A 25,728-nucleotide genomic window follows, 5' to 3' on the forward strand; every position below is an offset into this window, starting at 1 on the left:
TTTTTTATACATCTTGAAAGAGTTGGTTTAATCTACAAACGTTTGGAGTAACTCAAAATATTGTCGGTTGATAAATATGAAAATATTATTAAATTGTTTACTAACGAAGTATTTTTACTGTATGTTCCATCCGCGTCCGGGCGGATGAGTCAGTACAGTGTTTTTTTTTTGTTATTTTATTTTATTTGTTAATAGACTTTTAAACAAGGCCAATTTTTATTTTTATCTATCGTGTTATCAGCGGTTTGATTTTTTTAAGGTTTTGTTTTTCAGAAATTACTCCACTTGTGACGTTTCAAGTTGTCTTCCGCTTCTTCTCGGTCAGTTCTGCCGTTTTACCGGTTGACTTACCGTAAACCTATCAAAACTCTCTTATCATTGGTTGATTCGGAAGAACTAGTGGCGTCATGCAAATTAGTTTGTTTTTATTATTTTTTTCATTCATTTCACAACAGTAGGACTGAATTTCCTCGATCTCTATCAAAAACAACAATGTTAAACGAAACATGTGCATATTTGCTAAATAACTCAATATTTCTTTTCATTTAATAAGTCGATAGTGTGTTGAGCATTTTCCTTTACTATGTTTTTATTAGTAAAATGACTTAATTTTAATTTCCGTGTGATGATTGTGATTATGATGCAGAGTGAGTGGTAAAGTTCATAGTCTCAGATAATGTGAGTACTATAGTACGTACATTCTCGTGAATTGTCTATTGATGATGTCACGACATGTGTTCCAAAGTTATCAGATATCATTTGGCATCGCTGAAATATTATTTATATTGACTCACACTACAGCACTAAGTGTGTATCTAAGAAAGATTTATGGCGAATGTTAATTCTAGATTAGATTATGTTCGCGAAAAGCCGGATCTCCTTCTTTCTTAGTAATTTATATTGTATCTAGAACTATAAGCATTTCTATGAAGACAGATACTTAAACGTTTTTCTTTGTATTTACCTGTTTCTGGGTATTTTACTGCTGCTTCGTCCGTATCGAAGTATTGATCTTTTGTTCCCGTTAAAGAAAGAAACAATCTGCAACAAACAAAAGAACATTTAAGTGTTTTGTATACTGTGTAAATAATATTATGAATTGTTGTTCGGCATATAAATCTCCGGTATGGCTTTTTCATATAACTTCACAAACTTTAAAGCGTTTAACCATTTTCGAGATACTTAAATGATTCACTGGTCTGCATGAAAATCACTCCCACAGAATTCCAACTGATTCTTATGTAAAGTGATCTGAATCCGAATATGACCCCCGTTTTTCACCATCACCCACTATTTTCGGTGGAGGCCTGCACCTATTTTTACAACTTTTTTTATAATTTGGAGAGATGAAAATGATTATTTTAACCTTTACATTTCTTCTGAGGGGCTAGAGAGGTAAAAAGTTCTAAAACATGAATTTTGAATTTACGGCTAAAATAATCCTAAATGTTATTAAATATTTGTATAAAACCACTTACCGACTTTTTTATGTCTACCGGTTTCGAGACGCACCCATCTCTTTGTCAGGACACCAATTAAACCAACATGCAAAACCCACTATACACCTTCACCATAGTTGTTGCACAAAAATATAAAACCAACACGACATGTATTTTAATAAGCCCATGCACTGATTAGGACAAACATGCACTAATTAAATTATGAAAATATTCTTTTGTTTGAGAATTAATGAAAAAAGTAGTGGAGATGGAGGGAGGTGGTAAGTTTTATAGGTTTATAGGGTGACCATTACAGTGGAACATCAAAATACTATATTGGAACTCGGAACTTGGACTCTATCCCTTCTGCTTTTTTCATTAATTCTCAAACAACATAATATTTTTATAATTTAATGAGCGCATGTTTGTCCTAATCAGTGCATGGGCTTATTAAAATGCATGTCGTGTTAGTTTTATGTTTTTGTGCAAAAACTATGGTGAAGATGTATAGTGGGGTTTGCATGTTGGTTTCATCGGTGTCCTGACGAAGAGACGGGTACTTCTCGAAACCGGTAGACATAGAAAAGTCGATAAAGCTCGGGTTTCCTAGGACAGCGGTGCCCGTATTTTAACGGCCGTAGTGAACATTAACGCGGTTGACAGCCGTCGTAATGGTGACTAGAGAGTGGTTTCCTATAAAAATGGTGTTGATAACACCGTTAAAAAATAAAACCACTCTCTAGTCACCGTTACGACGGCTGTCCACCGCATCACCGTTCACTACGGTCGTTAAGATACGGGCACCGCTGTCCTAGGAAACCCTAGCTTTAGTGGTTATATACAAATATTAAATAACATTTAGTAAAATGTTTGACCACAAAGTTAATGCTTTAAATATTAATAATATAAAATAATCCTTTTTACCCCTCCAATCGAATTCATGGCCACGCAATTATTATCGAATGGTGATAAAAATAGAGGGGGACTCCCCCGAAAATGGCGGGTGATGAAAAAAAACGGGGGCTACATTTGGAACCAGGAAGTGATTATATTCATTCAATCGGATTGTGGTCCCGTGGCTAGTGTCGTGGACTCATCCGAGGATCGTACCCTACTCTACCATAACTTGATTTCCATTTTATAATAGCTAATTATTTACAACTCGTTGAAAATGGCAACTTAGATTGAAATATTTGGGTATATCACAAGATCACAAAGATATATTTTTTACTAAAATTTTTTTTTAATATGAATCAGCAGGAGTGGTGTCAGTGCTCACAAAAAAATATTTTCTTGCTGACTAGTGTAGTGTAATTAAAGCGAAATGGAAAATCTTGAATTCAAATTATAAATCACTCGATCAATTACGAAGTTAAAATAAATTGAAAAATAAAAATAGTTAGTAAATTTACTCCTTCCTAAATCTAACCACAAACAAGATTCATATCATTTAATCATGATACCCTTGATCGTTCTTTTGTGCGAGTTTTATTAGATGATGTAAAAGAGAACTTTCATTACAATAGTCCAGAGCTAATAATAATACCCTAGACCTTTGCATCACCTGACAACTTAGAATGCTGAAATATTAATCAATTTCTCGGTCAAACCTCTGGCTTTCGGAACATTTTTGGCTTCGCGCGTACTCTAATATCTTTTTGGCGACCCAGATCGCAATAATCCGGTACCGGTACCTGTAGTTTAAAGCACAGTAGACGGTAATCGATAGTGACAATAAATCAATCAACAATTACGCAATATTTACGATGAACAAGGTGACTATTTAAATATCGTGGTTTAACAAACTGTATATGGACACTTCCTATAAAAGTTACGAGATTTAAAAAATGATGATGGATTCTCAGAAACGAGTGAAAGTGTTTTTGGGAATGCCAATGGCAAAGGTTGGCAGAAACGTCAAGTCATCGTTGCTAATTTGGGTTTTAACAGTTCATTTCAGAAAATAATCATATAATCATAACATACATATTATTATTTCACTTTATTTAAATTATATTTTCACTTGACAAGAAATAAGTATTTTTTCCATCTGCCAGTCTGTAGCACTAACTATGCACAACACTCTTTCCTCTATCGTTCTTGCTTATAATGCCTTTTTTCAACTATCGATATATTTAACACGCCTCTTAATTTATTTTAAAATAAATTAAGACTCATTATTTCTGGCTGCAATGCGATCCCACTTGCTATTTAATGATGCTCATGCTTACCCAGACCTGAACACTTACTCCCACACAAATACACACAAACACACCTCTACACTTACTCTCATACAAATACACAAAAACACACCCTTTTGTTGTACCACAATTTAATATGTATGATTTTTATTTAGAATCTTCGCTGGTCTGTCTTTAAACCGTATTTTTTTTATGTTATTATATCATTGTCGACTGTTTGTTTCTGTAAAATACATTTTTTTTTAAAAACAGTTGCAGTACGCCTTCTACGTGTTCGGTTCCGTGTCTGTTCAGATTGGGCACATGACCACATTTTCTTCGAAGATCTTACAATAACCCGGGAACTTAATACATAAACTTCTGATGAATAATCTTATGATAATACACGTTTGATAACTCCTATCTTTTCCTTCTATCATGTTTTTAATCCCACCTTTCCTCTCTATCTCTTTCGCAAAGTTATTAAAGCTTGTACCAATTTATTATTCGAGTTTTTGTACAATAACATTTGCACATTGGCGGACTTATTGCCAACACAGTATTAAGTAAGATGATTGTCATATTGTTTTGTATTATAACTTTACATTACAATATTTGAGTTTGTCCAAATGTTTGTAGACAATAGACTGGATTTCACCCCCTCGGGAGTCATTAGATTAACAAATTACAACAGGGATGGAGAACATTTAAAAAAAGGAAATATGGAAGTTAAGGTATTTACAGAGCTTATGACCTGTCATTGGCCACTTTACACACCGTTTAACATTTACCATTTTGCCTATGTTTGAACATCAATATTTCTTCAATTCTTCCATCTGTTGATTTTAGTGAAGTTAAAAAGCTGAAACCTTAATTGTTGTGAAGAGATTCATTTGACTGAATTATAAGAATTAGGAATAATTTGCCGTCCTTGTGTACAAACATTTGGACCAACTCAAAACATTGTGGATGAATCTACCTGGTCCAAGAAGAAGTATTACAATTAAAAAATATTTTCAGGTGTTGCCTAGTATGTAGGTGAAATAATTTAATTAAACGAATCTCTCCCGCAACAATAAAGGTTTCAGCTTTTCAACTTCACAACAGTCAACAGATAGAAGAGTCGAAAGAATGTTAATGTTCACATAGAGGCAGAATGGTGATTGTTACACACTGTGTTAAGTGGCCACTTAAACCAGCCAATGACAGGTCATAAGCCCTGTAACTGCCTTGACTTCCATATTCCCTTCTTTAAAATGTTCTCCATCCCTGTTGTAATTTGTAAAAACTTTACATGTTTATTTTACAGTGCTTTTGTATATTAACGAATATGATTGATATTTTGGGTATTTTTACTCAACTGATGATTTTTTTTAAATGTGTTTTAAATAACGCGCAAAAAATATTTACCACTGTTAAAACATTTATTTCATAAATCAATGGAATTCTTTTCTTTTTTGTTTGTTCTTTTCGTGTAATAATATAACAATCATATTAATTTTTATGAAACATTTTTGTAATCATTTTTATACTGTGGACAGGTGTTAAGGATCACTTATAAATAATGACAAAATGTTTTTTTTAATAAGTACAGTATTTAAATGGTTTGTTTATAATATGTTGCTTTCCAACAAATAAATTATTACATTAAAGAATAACTGGGTGTCAGGGAACGTTTGGTAAAAAAAAAGACATGCATACATAGAATTAAGAATAGTCCAGAAGGAGCGTAGAATCATATTTGAATACATCAGACTGTGTCCAATAATTCCCCCATTTAGACACACTTTCGCCGCGCGCATACTTGAAGTCACTGAGTAATATTGCCAGATCGCGAAGAATATAAACATAACATAAATGTAAGGTAAAAAAAAAACAATTTGTTAATTTTTCTAAAATTTTATTGTGCACTCGGAAACATTGAATGACTCAACAGAGTAGAAGTTAAGGGTCATTCAATAAGAGTTATTGAATTAATGAACTTTGAACTTAAAATATAAAACAAATTTTATTCTACATAAAACGGATATTTATATATCATGTTAAATAATATTTTATGTTTTAAAGATAATGTCGGCCAAATGTCCGCCACGGCGTTGTTTAATTTGAGGTTCCATTTTCATTATTTCTGTTATTATATGAGCAAAGTAGGGTAAAAAAATTTACTACCCTGGCAACACTAATAAAATTTCCGTTTTGTTTCTTCGACAATCTGAAAATAATTCAATTTTTAAGTAATGCATTTGTGACACATTCATTTGATAATTACACATGAAATGTGATTGCATCCTGTTTCTTTAAGAACCTAGCAATATTTCTACGAGCGACGTCTACAAAGAAACTAATGGGTCAAAACGTAAACCTACTCAATTATGAGTATTGAGTCGCCTTCTGTTTGATGTGCGTACGCGGTTTCTGGACTATTCTTAATGATATGGATGCATATAATGAAAATTGTCGTTACAATATATTTTTCTTTCTATTTATCTAAAATACTGACAAACATGTACGAAGGCATTAATCATTAATACGCATTATTTTTTTCTGGTAAATTTACATCACGCCAATCATGTTTATAATGCACATTCGCCTAATTTAATTATTTTTCACAAAGGCAGCGATGAAGCATATTGTACAGTTATGATAAAACGCCACAAGACAGTAGCTGTGTGTGGAAATCAATAAATATTAAGTGTTCATTCATAAATTAGTGTTGAGTGAAGAAAACAGCTGTTTATGAACATCCCGTTTTGCGAGTTCCACTCCTTTGTCTGGTTTCGCATCTGGTACACAACACCAAGTGGATTTATCTGGTGGTCAGTCAGTTTGTAATCTGCATTGTCATATTTTTTAAACTCTCGTGTGACTGTGATGGCACACTAGTCTACATACTTATTATTATTATTATGTATAACTTATACAGCGAAATTTTCGTAAAATAGTACCTCAAGGGCGCTTTGCAAAGTGATTCTATAGATAAATAAAAGTAATGCTACGGATTTATTCAAATGATTTAAAGAACAAGTGGGTTTTAAGTTTTTTTCCAAAATATCACTTTCACAGCCTCGCACCTCTGCTGCAATTTCGGTGAACCAAAAAAACAAAAGCATTATTATTTTATAAATTAAATCGATAATTGTTTTATAGTAATGTTTTTTTAGCTTTCGCAACAATAGAATATATGTTTTGAAAATATAGAACATTATCGAAAAGCGATGACCTAGTATCTTTTCAGTCAATAGTAACATGCAGTGTGCCAGAAATTCGTTAGCAGATATGTTATAATTGACATAACTATACAGCAACATGACAAGATTGCAACATAACGTATTAGTTCAACATATTGGAAGACATTAACCATTCGACAAGTTGTGGATTGAAATATAGGAATTCGGTTGAAACAAAGGCTGTTTTTTCTTCTATATCAACAAGACAAAGAATTCGTTGAAAAAACTCATTGAGTTTGAGCAAATTCAATGAGGATATTTGCAATAGTTAATATCAACTTTTCCTCATTTAGGACGATGACCGTTTGGATGTCTCATGTAATTTTATTTCATAGTAAAATATTTATAAAACTTATATTTAAAGCGCTACCTTTGTGATTTTTCGTGTAAAATAATGTAACTACTAATTACGTACTTAGATTAGGTGCGTAGATTCTCACGGTCACTGTTATCAATATGTATCTGATTAGATGATCCCGTGTAAGTTGGATTCGTTCCGACGTTTCGGCATTTCGGCACGTTCTGACATTTTTTTGCATTCTATAAAAAGTAAAATCTGCCTCGCGGTCAAATGGTCAGCGCGTTTGCCGACTACGCAAAAGGTCTCAGATTCCATTCACGACATGGTCGACATAAAATATTGATTGAAAAATGTGTTTTTACACTAAAAAAGTTTTTAGCTCAGTTTATTCTGCATTATTCTGTTAATAACCTGTATTTAAATATAAGTTATTCTAATTGATGAACAATATCCAAACTAACGATTTGTGATTATTATACCAATGTCATATGTATTGCTTGTGAACCGTGATAAATAAAATAAAATAAATAAATAACTAAAGCGTAAGTCTTATAATCCTTCATCATTTAACAAAAATGATCAAGGCACGCTACGTTACGTATTCCGTAAACCTATGCAGTGCTCTATACACTTTTAGGTGTGGAAAGATAAGCGGCCTCCGTGGTGTGGTGGTCAAGACGCTTGACTCACGCACGGAAGGTTCCGGGTTCGATTCCCGGTGAGAACACAAAAATTACAATGTGATTTTTCTCAAGCCTGGGTGCTCTGTGATGTAATTCACCACTGTAATTAGGCCTTCTGGCCTGTTGTGGTGCAAAAAAAATGTTTAAAAAAAAATGTTTAAAAAATAAAAAATAATTGAATAAATAAAATAATATATTGTTGAACGAACTAAATCCAGCTTAGTCTATTTTTAACGTTTAACCTTGGGTTCACGGTACACCTATGCGATATTTTCACTATTTTTGCATAATAAATTGTGAATTTAGGCGACAATCAGCATAATTAACGTTTTTTATCGAAATAAATTATTGCAATGACTTAAAATACAGACGTAACAATACTAGTAATTACATACAGAGGTTCGTTGTGTAAAGTGTAAAGTGAGCTGTGTTATGTAAAATTAAAAATTGTATAACTTACTCTAGAAGCGACTTTGCGAAAAACATAACTAACTTTAAGCAATAGTATTGCATTATTACATATATAATATGGTGTGCAAAGAGTAAACATTGCGTGTTTTAGATACAATAAAGTAAAAGTCATCATTTAAAATCAGTTTAGAGTATTTGTGCCTTGCAAAATAAACTGCGTTGTTTTCGAAAAAAAATAAATAAACAAATATATTTAAATGCCCTGATAAGGTGAACCATTGCGATAAAAAAAATCATCCATGAATGTATTTAATTATTTTCGTAAATGTATCAGTGGCGAACGGTGACTGTTTTTATAGGTAAGCGATATTTTTTTTTTATAATTTGTATCTGCTTGTCAGTAGCGTGCCTAGGGTTTACGAGTAAGGCAAGCCCATATATTTAAATCCACATGTGGTGTAATTCCCTGACGGCCTCATAGTATAGTGGTCAGCGCATTCGCCTACCATGCAAAAGGTCTCGGGTTCGATTCCCGACATGGTTGATTTGAAATATTTATTTAAAAAGGTGTTTTTACACTAGAATGTGTCATAGTCCCTGGACTGGTACTTGAAGCGTAAGACTGATCATCTTACCTTCATGTAGCAAAAAAGATTAAGACATACTGCGATTGCAGTGCTCTATGCACCATTAAGTGCGGAAAAGGAATGATGATGAATTCACTTTTGTGAAAACATGATGTATACTTTCTTCACTACAGTTGTACAGTCTACAAAGCATCCAAAAGGTATATTATGACGAATAACAATATTTTATGAAAATATGCATAGGATAATCTTTCTGAGTTCGTTTAAATAAACGAAATAAAGAAAACCCAATATTATTTTATATAAAGTAATTCCTCAGATATCAACCATTACCAATAAGTAACATTAATAAAATATAGCATGTGCAGAGTTGAATAATAGTCATCGGAACCCATAGATACATTAATATAATAAAGATAAATTATAATTGATATAGAATATTAGAAAAGGAAAAGGATAGTAGATAGGCAAATAAAAAAGAAACGTCAGCCATCTCCGAATTCTTTTTATATATGACGTTTGCACAAAATGAAGTAAATTATCATAAATCTTAACCAGTACGGGTCTTTAATCAATGAAGATAAAAATAGCCGTTTAAAATTATCAAATTCCGCAAAAAAGAGCATAATAAACAATCGTAAAGTTTGTTCGAAACGAAATACAAGATACGCTCTCTGCCAACTTTACCTTAAAGAAGCAGGCTTCAGATTCCCATATAAAACTCAACATATACAGACAAACATTTTATGAGTTTACTGTTTGTTTACATGCGAATTGCACCGTGAAATAAGCCCCATAAGAACCCCACGTGCGAGAGCGAGATAAGAATGTCGTTCGCGCACACGGATTTCATACGGTTCGGATCTCGGGATGCGTACAATATAATCTGTGACAGTACTAACGTCGAACAGATCTCTAATTCTCATTTGGCGCGAAATTTAAACAACGAAATGAATTATTTTTAAGCGTTTGGTCCAGATTTGGTAATTTTGAAATAAAATTAATAGGCAAGCCCGGCTTATGGGCTTCTATGGAAATACCGCCACTGCTGCTTGTACATACGTTTAAGTAATACACGGATCCTTTTTTGTGGTTTTGTGTGAATACAACATCATATTTCCGCTTTAGCAACTGGCAACAGAAGATGGAATATCTTCTTATTTTAAATTTAAAAAAATATAACCAATAAACCACCAATTAAACTTAAACAACAATTAATAACTTTGCGAAGTATGTTCGTATATTCTTCTTTATTTTAATACAATAGTCGAGCAGTTTCCTTTTTCGCACCCAGTGGTGCATAGGGTACTGCAACTTTACACCAAATGCAGAATATTTCGATTATCTGTTGTATGAATAAGACAGCTAAACGATCTTGAAAGTCTTCGTCTTTTGTCAGCCAAATTGTTATGATTTTTTTGCTTTGTCGCGATCGACATGCGACAGTCCCGATGACTACGATCGACCGGTTGGCCACCCCTTCTCTAGAAGTCTTGAGATTTATAAATATAGTCTAAGCCACGGACAAATTAAAGATTGTCTGGTGATAGCTGATATAACCAAAACATTACACCATTTGTACCTATCTTTAGGCCACTCTTGTTGCTGTTCACAACACCCCAGATAAGCGGTTTCCACACATTATTTCGCGTTCGTTTGAATGTCATTTAGCAAATATGCACATGTAAAAGAAATATCGTGAGTAATCTTAATATGTCAGGCTTAACAGGCTTCCGGTATCTTTGTAAAGGGGTGTTTTGCATTTAAAAGCCAAGTTACTCATTTACTTACCTTGGAAATAAATACTTAGCTACTCGGTCAGATCTTAAAAACGTAATAAGTTACGCGTATGTCATACATTTTCATGAAAGAAATTTTATTCGATTTTCCAATTCGAAAATGTGGGTACTTAAAAGGCAAAACAAACTTATTAAATTATTCAAAACGTAAAAAAAAGTTCAAAATTTGTTGCAACAGAGGGAAAACATTTTTGAGGAGGGAATATGGATGTCTAGGCATTAAATATAGAAATAATGGTGAATGTTACACAGTGTGCAATATGGCCACTTAAACCAGCCAATGGCAGGTCATAACCCCTGTAAATGCCTAGACTTTCATTTTCCCTTCTTAAAACTGTTTTCCCTCTGTTGCAACAAATTTAGATCTGAATAACTCCGTACCGAGAAAATCCAGCCAGTCCGCAAACATTTGGACATACTTAAAACGTTGTTGAAATAATTAGTTGTTTGTTACATTAATTCTTTTTCGTTTTTTATCATTTTAGAATGTACTCATACCTATCACTAAAATATGTATGTAAATCGCGTTTTCGCGACTATTGTAAACGATTTTTTCTTAATTTACAATTGAAGCGAAATAAAAATTATACTCCTTTGTTTTCAGTATTTCAAAAGAACCTGTTTTTATTTTAATTTTTATTATATAGTGAATAATCGCATGTTACTACTTCAAATATAAATTTAAATAAACTAACAGTAAAAATAAAATCTTTGAATGCCTTACTAGATTAACGTGAAGCATATTTTAATATTTAATTGGGATAATTTGTATTAAGTACTTTTGTGAAAATCTACCTCAAGGGCACTGTACAATAAACATCCCAACACGTCTTACTGCTACAGAGCGCGTCGGTGGTTGGGTTCCTAGTTCATCATTTCCGATGATGTTTATTTTTAATAATTTTATAGGAACTAGATTAAAACACGTCTTGCAGCAATGGAGCGCACGGACGTTTAGAAATCTATCCGCAAATTACGCTGCACAAAAAAAAATACTAAGAAGAATTATTCATTAATAAATAATCGTTTACAAATAGAATCTAAATTACATGTCCTATTGCTGCAGAGCGCAAATGTGGTTAAAAATATATAAAAAAAATGGAAAAATATAACATCATATATGTAACATTCTGGGATAAAATTTGATTTATGCATTATTATGCATTTGCGTGTTTGCCGATCAAGATTTATTATCAAAAAGTCTGTCATTACAGTGCGTATTAAAATGATTTTTAGAAGTTGTTTGATTGGTGTTTATCACGTTAAACATTTCATTGAATTGAATTGAATCGTTGTGAAAGCTGTGACGACTAAATATTATCCATATTTTTTGTTGTTTCAAACATAAATAATTATATCTGTGCTTTTTGTTGTACTTACAGTTAGCGATAATACTTTACATATACATAGGTCACACTCGTAATTACAATTGTTTACGAATGCGTTGACTTGAGTGTTGTTATCACGGGAAAATAAATACTAAGTTGTTATTGCGTCGCGCGTCGCATTAATTCGCTACCGTCAATAGATGAACTGAGAAAACGGAGTGCGAAATACGAAGTGAACCTGAGAAACATATAATTAATATAAGCGGTCAAGAACACTGCCATTTTTTTATCACAACGATTAGTTAACAATTTTCCTAAGAACAAAAAATGTCACTAAAGAATTTTAATAACATCGGTTTTTTTTATTTATAATATTTTATTTATTTCTTTGCATTTTACAAAATACAGCATGGCCTGTATGTGGTATACAATTTATTTTCAATTGTAATAAAGGCTACTGGAAGAATACGATAGACATCACCAATATAAAATAGAAAAAGTCCAAAATATTTTTTTTCAATTTCTATCATACAGAAATAATTACCAATTCAATAATTGTAATGAAGCGAGAGTACATTTTAAAATAAATTCTTTGGATAATAGACGACAGATTGCTAACTTAATGTTTCTATTCAAGCTTTTAAATGGAATTACTGACTGCAACAATTTACTCAGTTTGATTAATTTCCATGTACCTTTTAAACGTACCCGTCACACCAAATTATTTTACTGCACCGATGTAAACACTAATGCAGCAAATTCGTGCATTCATAGAATTTGCAACTTATGTAATAATATTATTGGAACCAATGCGAGTGATATCTTCAACTTGAAGAATAATAAATTCAAAAGCGAAATCAGCGACAACATGCAGGCATTATCGTCGCGGGTGAGTAGTGTATGAGTAAATACAATATTATTTTTTCATTTTATTTTAAATTTACAATGGTAAATATGTACAAACATTTTATTTATGGTTTTCCAAATTTTATTCTTGTATAATATAACTTTATTTACGACACATTACGTAAATTGATAACTATGAGTTTGAAACCGTATTATTGTATATATGACTGTGGATTTTTTTTTAAATAAGAAAATTGGAAAAAGAAAAAAAAATAAATGCCAATATTAGAAAATTATTTTTTTGTCAATAAAAATAAAGTAACATTTTTGATATTCATTAAAAAAATAAGGTATTTAAATCTGCTATTCATAATTTCAACAAAAATTAAATCGAAACAAATTCGCATCATTAATCTCTTTCATATTGTCCTAAAAAAAGCATTGAATAGTTTTGGAGCTCTGAAAAATAGGCAGTCTCTAGTCAGTGTCTATGGGCAGTCTGGATCAGGTAAACTATTCAATCTTTGACTTGATCTATGTTTTTTTCAGGAAATAAATGTTGGCGTATAAAAACATATTTTAGACACTGCTGGCAATAGATTTCTCGCAGTTTCAAAAATTCAGCTTCCAGAAATAGTTGGTTAGAGAGAAAAGTCGTTTTTTTAATAAAGTCATTTTTATTATAGAATAAAGTTGCATTTTATTTTTATTTTATTTATTTGTTGCAACCGACAGATACAAAATAACAACAAATAATTAGACCGATTACGAGTTCCGCATATAAACAACATAAACCATAACGTACAGTTCGCAACGAGGATGACGAAATGATTTTTTTTTAAATGGATGAGAAAATAGGGAAGGAGAGAGAACTGAAAAAGTGGTAATAGGAATAAATATAAAATTAAAACAAGAAAAAACAAGAAAACTTTCTTTGTTTGTTATAAATGCAATTGATTGGTTGAATTACATCTTAATTGGTAAGGTACGCAAAGTTCACAGTTTGAAAATGCCTTAAGCTGACGAAACGCGTCACTTTATATTATGTATAATCTTGCCAGTGAAATCCCAGTCAGTGAAAAATTCACTTCCCTCTTCTCCACAATCCAATGAAGTACATATAATGTACTTCTGGATTACCTTCTTTTAGCACAAGGATGCCAAAATTACAGAGAGCTCCTTCGGCAGATTTTCTCGTTCGGCAACGAGCAATTTTTCCGTGTATGTAGGCACCGCAAAGGAGACTTATGGCCTCAGATGCGATGTGCGGTATGTGTTGGGCAAGTCGATGTATAATCTTGTGTGAATTAAATCAAATGATTTTTTTTGGACTGTGTAATATATATTTACATTAGATACAAAAAAGTATTTTGTATGAATAAAACAGTAAGTATAGACACTATAAAACGACTAGTTATTTAGTACCTAATACAAGTTTAACAACATAGATCGTCAAATAATTTATGTGAAATTTTTTTATGTTGAAAATATGTTATTGGATTTTGGATTTGATTTACTTCTGAAAATGACAAGATATTTATACATTTTAATATTATAATTAAGATGATTTCACTATAAATTAGATGAAAAATGTATTAAATTACGAAATCTGATAATTTGTAGTGATGTAATTATAAATACGTTTCTTATTTGGGTGTGTGTTGGATTTATAAATAAAGAACCATTTATTGAGCCCAAAAGATAAGAATCCCCTGGAAACGGGAGCTGTTTATAAACTAAATTGCCAAGGATGTGATAAAGTGTACATAGGACAAACAGGGCACACAGCAAAGAAAAAGATTGACGAATACAAAAGAGCGTGTAAACTTAGGCATCCTGACAAATCTGCAATAGCGGAACACTTCATAGACACCGGACATTTTTTCGCATTTGAACCAAAATTTTGCGTAAACCCAGTAATTACAGTGCGCAAATAATAAAAGAGGCAATTGAAATACACAGACACCCAAATAACATAAACAAAGACGACGGGCTTAAATTAAACTCAACGTAGTTCCTAGCACTAAATACTACAAACATGAATAGAAATGTGCCTTCTGCCGACTGCGACACGGTACAAACTACTAGTACTTAAACACACACTTTTTTCTACAACTACACTCAGTTTACCCTGAAGATGGCTCCTGCAATGGTAGCTGAAACGTCGGAACAAATCCAACACACACAATATCACCCAAAAAAGAAACTTATTGATAACAGTGACCGTGGAAACCTTCACACTTGAATTCATTATAATTTATTAATCAATATTATATCAACATTACCCCGATACCTTGCATACAATTTTGATAATAACGTTCGATTACAAACACTCGCTTCTCGGTACACCGGTGGTCGTACGTCAATATGATATGATCGCAAAACGACTGAAAGGTGATAAATTTATTCCTAAGACGAACGCATGTTTTGTAACGCCGTGAAAGAATGTGGAAGATGCGCCGAGTCAGAAAATGTACCCTAGCCGTTTACGCCATTTTAGGAAGACTTAGATCGAAACATTCCAATTGTGTTTGTTATGAGTGCGGAAGAACCGGTCACCCTGTGGTCGCTCCGGAGAAACCGGTCATGGAGATGCAGAGACCGCACCCGTGGCAATATTCCTCTATGATTTACGATATCGTGTTGCCTACGAGTCTCGGGTATCGGTGTATGTGACATTATATCGACACGACATAAAACTGGCGCGGCGGTTAGTTGCAATACTGCGGAAAGCGCAGAGAACACTCTATTTTCTACGCCATCGAGTTTAAAACGTTTTCATTAAGGTCACTTGGGCTATGGTTTCCTAAAAAAGCGGTGCCATTACATACTGCGATGCGGTGGGTGTAATAATACGGCCGTCTTAACGGTGTCTAGAGATAAATAGTAATCATTGGGCATGAAGAAAAAAATCACATTTACATATTGAAAATAATATTCATTTAATGCGTATCTATCATAGTTTTCAGTAGTCGTGATGTAGAAATCAATTAACTAGAAATAATATCATTAAAATATGTTAACAAATTACAACAGGGATGGAGAATACCTTAAATAAGAGAATATTGAAGTCTAGGCATTTACAGGGCTTATAACCTGTTATTAGCTGGTTTAAGTGGCCACTTTACATACTGTGTAACATTCGCCATTTTGCCTATGTTTGAACATCCATATTTCTTCAATTCTTCCATTTGTTGATTTAAGTGAAGTTAAAGAGCTGAAACCTTTATTGTTGTGAAGAGATTCATCTGACTGAATAACTTCACATACTAAGCAACGCCTGAAAACAATTTTCTAATTTTTAAACTTCTTCTTGGACCAGTTGGTTTCATTACAATATTTGAGTTTGTCCAAATTTTTGCAGACAAAAGACTGGATTTCACTGCAAAAATTTGGACAAACTCAAATATTGTAATTAAAATACGTGTTTTTAAATTTAAAAACCATGTTAGGTATAACAGATAATAAACTTTTTCTTTTAACAAATGAACATTTTTTGTCATTCGTATGATTTTTATTTTTACATTAGTACGTATCTGATATTTTAAGTATTGTCCCGATACTTCTCCACAAATTTGGTTTTTTTGTGGTCTTTTTTTCTATTTTTTAAATTTTTTTTTTTTTAATAATTTATTTGTACATTTTTTCAATTTTTTTTTTAATTTCATTTTTATGTTTTTATTAAAACTAAAATCCCACCAAGTCACTTTCTGTAGCTTGTTGGCGGAGATTATATTTATACTAACTTATATAATATTATTTACATTTATAAAAACAATGAATAACATTTATAAATTAACAGCCGGAAAGATCAAAATATATATGTATTTACAAATAATAGTATATAAATTTATTTATACGGCCGTAGTGTAAACGGCGGCACCGATGTATGACATTCTGCTCGCCGTCAACGCACTCGAGGAATGCAGCATCATTGGTTTGCTCAGACAATGTTTTAATGACGTCATCCACCGCCACATGATGGCCGCTAGATGACAGCACCGCTCTCTTAGGAAACCATAGCTTTACTTAGATTAGATCAGCAACCGCTATTTATCAGTATCATAGGGGCAAAAAATCACAGGAGACATCTACCTCCTCACTTTTAGTAACATAGAATTGGACAACATAGTATTATCAACATACTGTCTATGATCATTAGTCTTTCTGACGTCATGTGCATCTTTTGAATAAAAATTAACCTTAGTTATGCAGAAAGCAGCCAGTTTACAATTTTGGAATAACATCATATTTGTATTATCGAGTGCAGTAAAGTCTATGTTCTGCTAAAACCAGTCAGGCCGCTTTCATACAAAAAACTGTAATACCTAATCACCTTCTGAAAACAGTATTGGTCACAAAGCGACATTTCTCAATGTCCAGAAAACACCCACAGCTTTAGAAATTTCTTACGGGATAGATACTGATGGGAAGATTAATGCCTCCAAAAATCTATTTCTTTTAAATAAATTAAAATGGATAAGTACACGAATATTCTAATTTCATATTTTTTTTAATTTAAAAATACCTGTAATAAAAAATATGCATTAATACAGAATATCACCTCATACATTCAAGGTTTGAATGAGGTATCATTCAATATAAGATGCAACTGTTTTCTGCAAAATGCATATTTTGGGCTATGTGGACAGCCAGACTTTAAAAAAATCACCAAAACTCCTTTAACATGTAATTGAAACATTTTTTAAGTTATTATAACAAATGAACTGAGTATTTTTTTACAATTATTAATTAGGGTTTACAACGTACCCAAGCATTCAGTCCGTTTTACGATGTTTCATTGTAATGGTCACCCTCAACCTATTAAACTCAAGATCCTCCTTCTATCCCCTCTCGTTTTTTCAACTATTTCTCAAACAACACAACATATTTTCGTAATCTAATCAGTGCATGTTTGTTCTAATCAGTGCGTGTGCTTAGTAAAATATATGTCGTGTTGGTTTTGTATTTTTCTGCAACAACTATAGTGAAGGTTTATAGCGGGTTTTGCCTGAAACCGGTAGACATAGAAAAGTCGGTAAAGCTCGGGTTTCCTAGGACAGCGGTGCCCGTATTTTAACGGCCGTAGTGAACATTAATGCGGTTGACAGCCGTCGTAACGGTGACTAGAGAGTGGTTTCCTATAAAAATGGTGTTGATAACACCGTTAAAAAATAAAACCACTCTCTATTCACCACTACGACGGCTGTCCACCGCATCACCATTCACTGCGGCCGTTAAGATACGGGCACCGCTGTCCTAGGAAACCCTTGCTTAAGTGGTTATATACAAATATTTAATAACATTTAGTAAATGTTTGACCACAAAGTTAATGCTTTAAAGATTGATAATAGAAATTACCTCGACTGTTAATTTCAAGTATGTATCGGAATATTAAATCTCCATATCTGATCAACCTACATACATGACTTGCGATTTGTACATTACCTCATATTCAGGTGATTGTCCAGATTCACGTGAGTCATGCTTGTCGCCGTAGCAGTAATTGGAGGTGTTGCACTATGGACCGCGTCAGCATGACTAATTGCCATAAACTCTCGGGTTAGTTAGGCGAAGGATTACGCAAGAACTAGCGTGGCCACCAATCAAAACTTTCAGATCAAATAACGTCACTACTAAGTGAGGTCTCGGGGAATCCCTGGCAATTATTATATCTTTCAATGGATTTATAATCATTTTCCACACGCCCATCGTAATATGTGGGTAAAACCATAGTATTATAGCTTCTTTTCTTGAATATCCTTATTTAAGAAAAATAGTTTAATGTCAAGTTTCACATACCTAATCAAGTCAAAAATATGAATTCAAGTTATAGCAATGCAATAAAAATTTTGTTAACACAATAACAATAGTATTCATAGATCCGAAACTGTTCAACGCATTCCTTTAAAATAATAATACGATAGAGATTCAATATTAAATATATATATATATATATATTTGCGTTCTTATGATATTCTTATGATATATTTCAATTTTTTTTAGCCATGTTTAAAGAGTTGTAAATAAACAATGTTTGAGTATGTCCAAATGCTTGCAGACTGATTGGATTACCTCCCAAGGGAGTTATTCTCACGCTTAGATCAGCTGCGTCTACGGCGAGAGGAAAAGTTATTATACCTCTACGCAAACAGCGCACTAAATTTAGTGAACGCGCATTTGCGGTCGCAGGCCGTATGGCATGGAATGCTCTCCCAGCAGAGGTGCGAGGCTGTAAAAGTGAAGTGATGTTTCGGAAAAAAATTAAAACCCACTTGTTCTCTAAATCATTTGAATAAATCCGTAGCATGTGTCAACAAAATAAATTGTTTTAATCAAATTACAAATTTAAAAGCTTCAAGTAAATTTTTTAACTATAGAATCACTATGTAAAGCGCCCTTGAGGTATTATATTACGAAAATGGCGCTATATAAGTTATCTATAACAATAATAATTATTATTATTATTCATATTTAAACTTATTGCAACAGAGAGGGAAAACATTCTTGAGAGGGGAATATGGAAGTCTAGGCACTTACAGGGCTTATGACCTGTCATTGGCTAGTTTAAGTGGCCACTTTACACCCTGTGTAACATTCACCATTCTGTAAATAGCTCTTTTTTAGAAAGTGAGAACCAAGTTATGGTAGAACGGGGTGCAAACCTCGGACCTCTGATCTATGGAATCCGTGACACTAGCCACGGGACCACAACACAACGGCTTAAATTTAAACAGCGACGGCGTCTTTTTTTAGTGTGTAATGTAAATAAACATATTTTTAAATTTTTTTTATTATTTGACATTTCATATTTATTCATTCATGATTTAATAACGTGACTTTTTTTTTATTTATTTATGGTATTCTTTAATTATTTATTGTAATCTTTACATTTACACAATTGATGCCTTACTTGTATTTTTTTGTGTAATAAAAATAATAATATTCATGGTTTATTAAAAAAAATACCATAGCTTTATCTACTACATATATACTTAAGTAATGGATTTCTCTTGATTTTGTCTAGTCTGCCTAACTAGGTACAACCTGTTTCAAAGCAAACATGTATAGGTGGCCTCCGTGGTGTAGTGGTCAAGACGCTTGACTCACGCACGGAAGGTTCCGGGTTCGATTCCCGGTAAGAACACAAAAATTTTAAAAATGTGATTTTTCTCAAGCCTGGTTGTTCTGTAATGTAATTCACCACTGTAATTGGGCCTCCTGGCCTGTTGTGGTGCAAAAAAAATGAAAATGAAAAAAATAAACAATAACATCGCGATCTACTAGTTAATTTATTATACAGTTATATTATTTAAGAATGTTTTTGAGTAAATTTTCCAATTTCTCTCTCCCGAGTGTATTTAATTTAGTATATCTCACATTTATTGTAAAAAGTAAAAAACAATGTAAAAAAAATCAGTAACATTTACTCACGTTATGAAAATATTTTTGCAATGCATTTTCAAATAAACGGGCGTGATTTCTCCGTAAATTCCGGAAGAAAAAAAATCCAGAAAAACCGTCGTAATATACTTTAAGTTGTTTTTATTATTTTCGTTAATAAAACACTACACTATAACCAATGACATGGCTGTTAGTCTAAAACAAATAGACAAAGAATCGGATACTTATACCCAAAATGTTGGCGCTACTGATCAAAATATGCCTTATATATGAAGAGGAATCCAGTAGTGGCTGTAATTATGGCAAAGATGTGAACCAGTTTTGGGAAGCAATTCCCAAACCAGATTGGAGAAGAAATATCCTTGTCTTCGCCGCTGCCGGCCGCGTCGGGTCAATTGGGAAAAGGGAAAAAATTGCATATTCTCTGTCATAATATAATCGCCAGAGGCCAAGACTGGTATCTGGACTACTATTTTTGGGTCGGAGCAGAAACCGAATTTGGTCGTCAATATTTACTTTTGGATTTGGAAAAACAATTAAAATGCCAATTGTTTTTATTACACTAATTAATTTACACTACCGTTACTCAAACTAAAATACAGGAAGATTATTTATAATGTAATCAGGAAACACTTTAGTTCATTGCTAAAATTAAAACATAAAAAGAAATCCCTAAACATTATAAAATATTGAGTATTCAGCACAACCTTCATATCAACCGGTTATCAGTTTTACAAGGGCATGGATGTGTAAGAGATTAATGTATCAATTTTAAATGATTTATTATTTTAGAATTTTATGATTAAAAGAAAAGTTTTTGTTTTAGGCATAAAGTGCGACTAAAAATTTTATATTAAAACAGATGTAAACGTTTGTAAAGTAAGTTATTTTAAAAGAAATTAGAATACTGTTAGTATTTTTAAGAAAACAACGACAAGCATGCTTAATTTTAAATAAATGGGATCAAGATACACCAAGTCTGACGATGAATTAAAATATACCATTAAACTTAAAATAAAATAATTTTGTTTTTAACCACTTATTTCATTTATACATATGTATATGTTTTTTGTAGATATTTTTTGATAAAACTCCATATTTAGTGATTAAGATAAAATTATTAATTAAATTATCGACAGAAATATTTGGTTTAGTTTCAGTATAATTTAATTTTGACCAACGTGCGCTTTCGTCTAAGAAGGCATCTTTAGGACTGGTAAATTGTTTACAACATTTTGAACTTTTATAATATTTGGTACAAGGTTTGAGTATATGAAGTATGAAGATCACATAAGTATTATTATTGTTACATAAATACGAGTATTATTACAACTGGTTTGCAAAAACTGTTCATATTTTTTACCGATTTTGGGATTAAGTCATAGTAATTTTTATTGTTATTATTATTTAAAAGGTAATGAAAGAACATATGGAAAAAGTAACAGAGTAGAAAATACACTTTTTAGCAGATTAACTTAGCACAATACTTTAATTATATTTAGGGAAGTTTACATATTTTTAATGAACATTGATATTTTTTTTTTAACCGAAAAAAATACAATTTTGATAATAGGATTGAACCTGCAGATGCCTTTTTAGGCGAAAGAACTCGTTGGTCAAAATATAATAAAAGTGAAACTAAAAACCAAGAAGTTTTATTTATATTTTTTCTAAATCATTCACTAATTTTATATTTAATTACCGACCGGTTTCAGAGCTACACAAGCTTCCGAATCCAGGTATAATTTAGTAATACCTCGATAAGGAAGCTTGAGCGGCTTCGAAACCGGTCGGTAATAAAATATAAAGAAAGTGGTTAAAACAAAAGTTTATTTTTATTTTTATTTTTACGGTAATAAATAACTACAAAGTTGGTGTTAAAAATATAAATGTTGCAAAATATACCAATTTTGATGAACAATCACAGCACGATGTTGTAATACTAGCAAAACTTTAAGACATTTACTCTAGCAACACAATACGCAGTATGCGCACACGGTGATGACAACAACTCCACTAAACGACTGAACTAAATAATTATTTGACATGTACACAATTCACTATCTCCTATCTGCAAGAACTGGGTGGTGTTATCTCTCGTTAAAGCCAATACAGTGATACGATATCAGAAAATCAAACGGCACGGCGCCTACCCTCGGCTCGATAATGAGTCATGAGTTATCTACCAATAACGGTAATAGGTAACTTATTTCATTCAATCAATTTCATAGGTAAAATTTAGGCATCAACACTGCTACATTTTTTAAATTTGAATTATTTACTGGCAATTCTTGATGCAATTCCATTGTTATGGTGTAATAACTTATATTTACATATGAGTTTTTTTATTTTTTTATTGGGGATATTAACAGTAATACATGTAACGAAAATATAACAAATAAAATATACAGAGAATAAAACCAATGACAGATATTCACAGAAATACATCAAATACACGTACAATACATACTACTGTGTTTGTGTGAGTGTAAGTGAGTGAGAGGGTGGGTGAGTGGGTGTTATATTGGAATGAGGGTTGACATGTGTGTAAATATTGCACAAGTGTCAAGAGTCGGAAATATAAATATATTAAAAATGTTAAGAATTAGAGATAAAATAAAATAAAATAAAATAAGATAAAATAAGACTTTATTATTGAAACTAAGTATAAGACAACAAAGTATGTTTTAAGACGCGCATTTTAAATGTTATTTTTTTACAATCAAATGGATCAATAAGGGGAAGTTCAAATTATATTCGCGAGCAAAACGTATAAGTGGAGAGTTCAGGGCATAGTTCGTACGAACTGCTGAAACATGAAATAGAGAGCTTGACGCGTGACAGGTGCGGTAGCCGGATACATTTATTGATAACTCCAACAAAAGAGCCGGACTATCAAATTACTAATAAAATACTTGGTACACTTCCACTTTTTTCTCGATCAATTAGCGCTTTCACTCTCTAATGGGCATCTTCAGATTGGTATTTTATTGATTTATTTAACACTTTATATACATATACAATTTATATACATATAAGGGCAGGCATATTGCCTTAAGGCAATTTCTTCCTACGTACCCAAACCGTTCGATTTGAGAAAATTAGGGGAAGGGTGTACTAAATAACATAGTCGAGTAAAATGACATAGTAATCATACGAGTATCTCAGAAACCAAACTCTTGGTCATGTTTGAACCTGCACAAAAATAAGCACTGGTACGACACATAAATACTCACCAATATTAGTTGCTTATTAGTGCGCTTATGGTAACCGCCCGTGTTGGGCGTGTTGCAGGTTACTTTGTGAAATATAACAAAATTTTTGTTGCGCGGACACCAAATGTATTATTTTTATTTTATTTGTATTATTCTACAACACAAACTGAAAGGATATGTTGTGTCATTGTTAATCTTTATGAAAAACTACAATTTTGTTAAAATTTACAAAGTGCTATGTGATATTTTTTTATATTTTTAAAAACTCACGTAGTGGGGCAAAACGACATATGTACCGGTAGGGTAAAATGACATACTATGTCATTTTTCCCCACTTCATACTTTTTTTCTTTCAGAAGAATAATAATGCCTCGCAAATTAGTGCGTAAAACTACTAGGCAGGAATGGAACGCAGAATCAATGATGTAATTTGTTTTTTTCTTTGGGAGCAGAAGTATTACAGAAATATGTTCTCTTTTCTCTTTGCCTAGTGTCGTTAATTTGTTGTCCGTCTATATGTCGGTCAGGATTTTGATGGAAATGTCTTAAAACTGTCTTTATGTGTATTTACATATTTATTTGAAAAAGTGTTTTCACAGAAGAATATTTCATAGTCCCTGGACTGGTACCTGAAGCAAAAGACTGATTATTTTACCTTCATGCAACAAAAATGATCAAGATTCGCTGAGATTGGTGTACCAATGCAGAGTCCTATGCACCATTAGGTGCTGAAAGGTAATGATGATGATGATTAATACGGACTCTCCAGAAATCATTATTCAGCATATAAAACACTAGAATTACTTATCGCAAGTCATTCCAGCGAAGTTACTCAGAAATCTTTATTTTTTTCACAATAGTATAAAGGTTCTCATTGAAACTATACCGACAAAGAGTTCCCGAGCGCTATCACATATTATTTAGAAAATTAAAGTGTTACCTACATGTATTTCACAATCGTTCATGTTAGACAAGAGAATTGTTTGAAAAGACAACATATTTCATTGTGGTGTACAATGCATTTTAGTCCTACAGCGAGAAATCTCTACAAACAAAATCGGATAACTAAATTCCATTTCACTCATAGGCAAGTAATTAAAAAGTTTCATAATCGCTTAAAAACTGCATACAGTGAAGTGAGAAAATATCAGTCTGCGTCATTTAAATATAACCATAATCTAAGACTAGTCTTTTCGACTCGATGACTACTCTCGGGTGAAAATCCAGAGAAAGGAAATTAAATAGAGATAAGTAAATAAATAAATACAACACAGACGTAGAACGTTTTGCGGAAAGTAATATAGAAGTCTAAGTCTAAAATAATTGTAAATATTAATAACTCCCACGGGAGTTTATTCCAGTTCTTTTCTACAAAAATTTGGACAAACTCAAAATATTATAGATACTCGTAAGTCAATTTCTTCCAATCTACTCAAACCTTTCGATTTTACAAAATCATTGTTATATGAACATATTATATAGGTGTATTATAATATTTAAGGTTTACGAAGTGTGCGAGGAGAGTGATTTGCTAATGAATGTGCAAAAGTCGAACGTCATGGTCTTTGAAAGAAATGTAACTATGACTGAATGTAAGATTGTAGTAAATGGAGATAGTTTGAAACAGGTCGAAGAATTTGTATATCTGGGTGGTATGTTTACTAGAGATGGAAATATGGACAAGGATATTGAAAGGAGGGTTAGTGCCGGTAACAGAGTTAATGGTGCCTTAAAGTCTGTCGTTGCAAATAAGTGTCTATCGCAAGAGGCTAAATTAGCAGTCCATAATGGAGTTCTGGTACCAACCCTAATGTATGGAAGCGAAGCATGGAGTTGGAAAAAAAGGGACGAAAGTAGACTGAATGCTGTTGAAATGCGATCCCTCAGGCGAATGTGCGGAAAAACAATGTATGATAGGTGCCCTAATGTCGAAATTAGAGCAGAATGCAAGGCTGAGTTAAGCATTATCGACAAAATTAAGAAAGGTCTTTTGCGATGGTTCGGTCATGTGGAGCGAATGAATGCTGAAAGAACGGCTAAAAAGATTTATGATGCGAATGTGTCTGGTTGTAGAAGTCGAGGAAGGCCGAGAAAGACATGGCATGATCAAGTACAACAAATTCTTGAAAGTGGTCATGTGAAAAGTCGGAATAATCGACGTGCGTGCATGAGAAGATGTATGAATGTGAAGGAAGCAAAGGAAGTGTGCCAGGACAGAGTGGTGTGGCGTTCTATCCTCTCTGCCTACCCCTCCGGGGAAATGGCGTGATGGTTAGTTAGTTAGTTAGTTATAATATTTTTATTATAA

At 32.6% G+C, this 25,728-nt stretch overlaps 1 protein-coding gene across 2 annotated transcripts in view; it reads right to left on the reverse strand.

Annotated features, from left to right (window-relative positions):
- Positions 1-25,728, reverse strand: part of wdp (Leucine rich repeat protein windpipe) — a 102,662-nt gene that overhangs the window by 44,826 nt on the left and 32,108 nt on the right. Inside the window, exons 1-2 of one of the 2 annotated variants that reach the window (XM_088225419.1) lie at positions 22,111-22,227; positions 965-1,041 (exon numbers count right to left, since the gene is read on the reverse strand). The gene's annotated coding sequence lies outside the window, so the exon portion shown is untranslated. Of the gene's footprint in view, positions 1-964; positions 1,042-22,110; positions 22,228-25,728 lie in introns of those variants that run through there. The other variant, XM_088225420.1, reaches the window with a different exon arrangement.

The sequence above is a fragment of the Micrasema longulum genome, unplaced genomic scaffold, assembly GCF_059751315.1.
Source record: "Micrasema longulum isolate JH-2025_06_02 unplaced genomic scaffold, ASM5975131v1 h1tg000358l, whole genome shotgun sequence".
Taxonomy (NCBI): Eukaryota; Metazoa; Arthropoda; class Insecta; order Trichoptera; family Brachycentridae; genus Micrasema; species Micrasema longulum.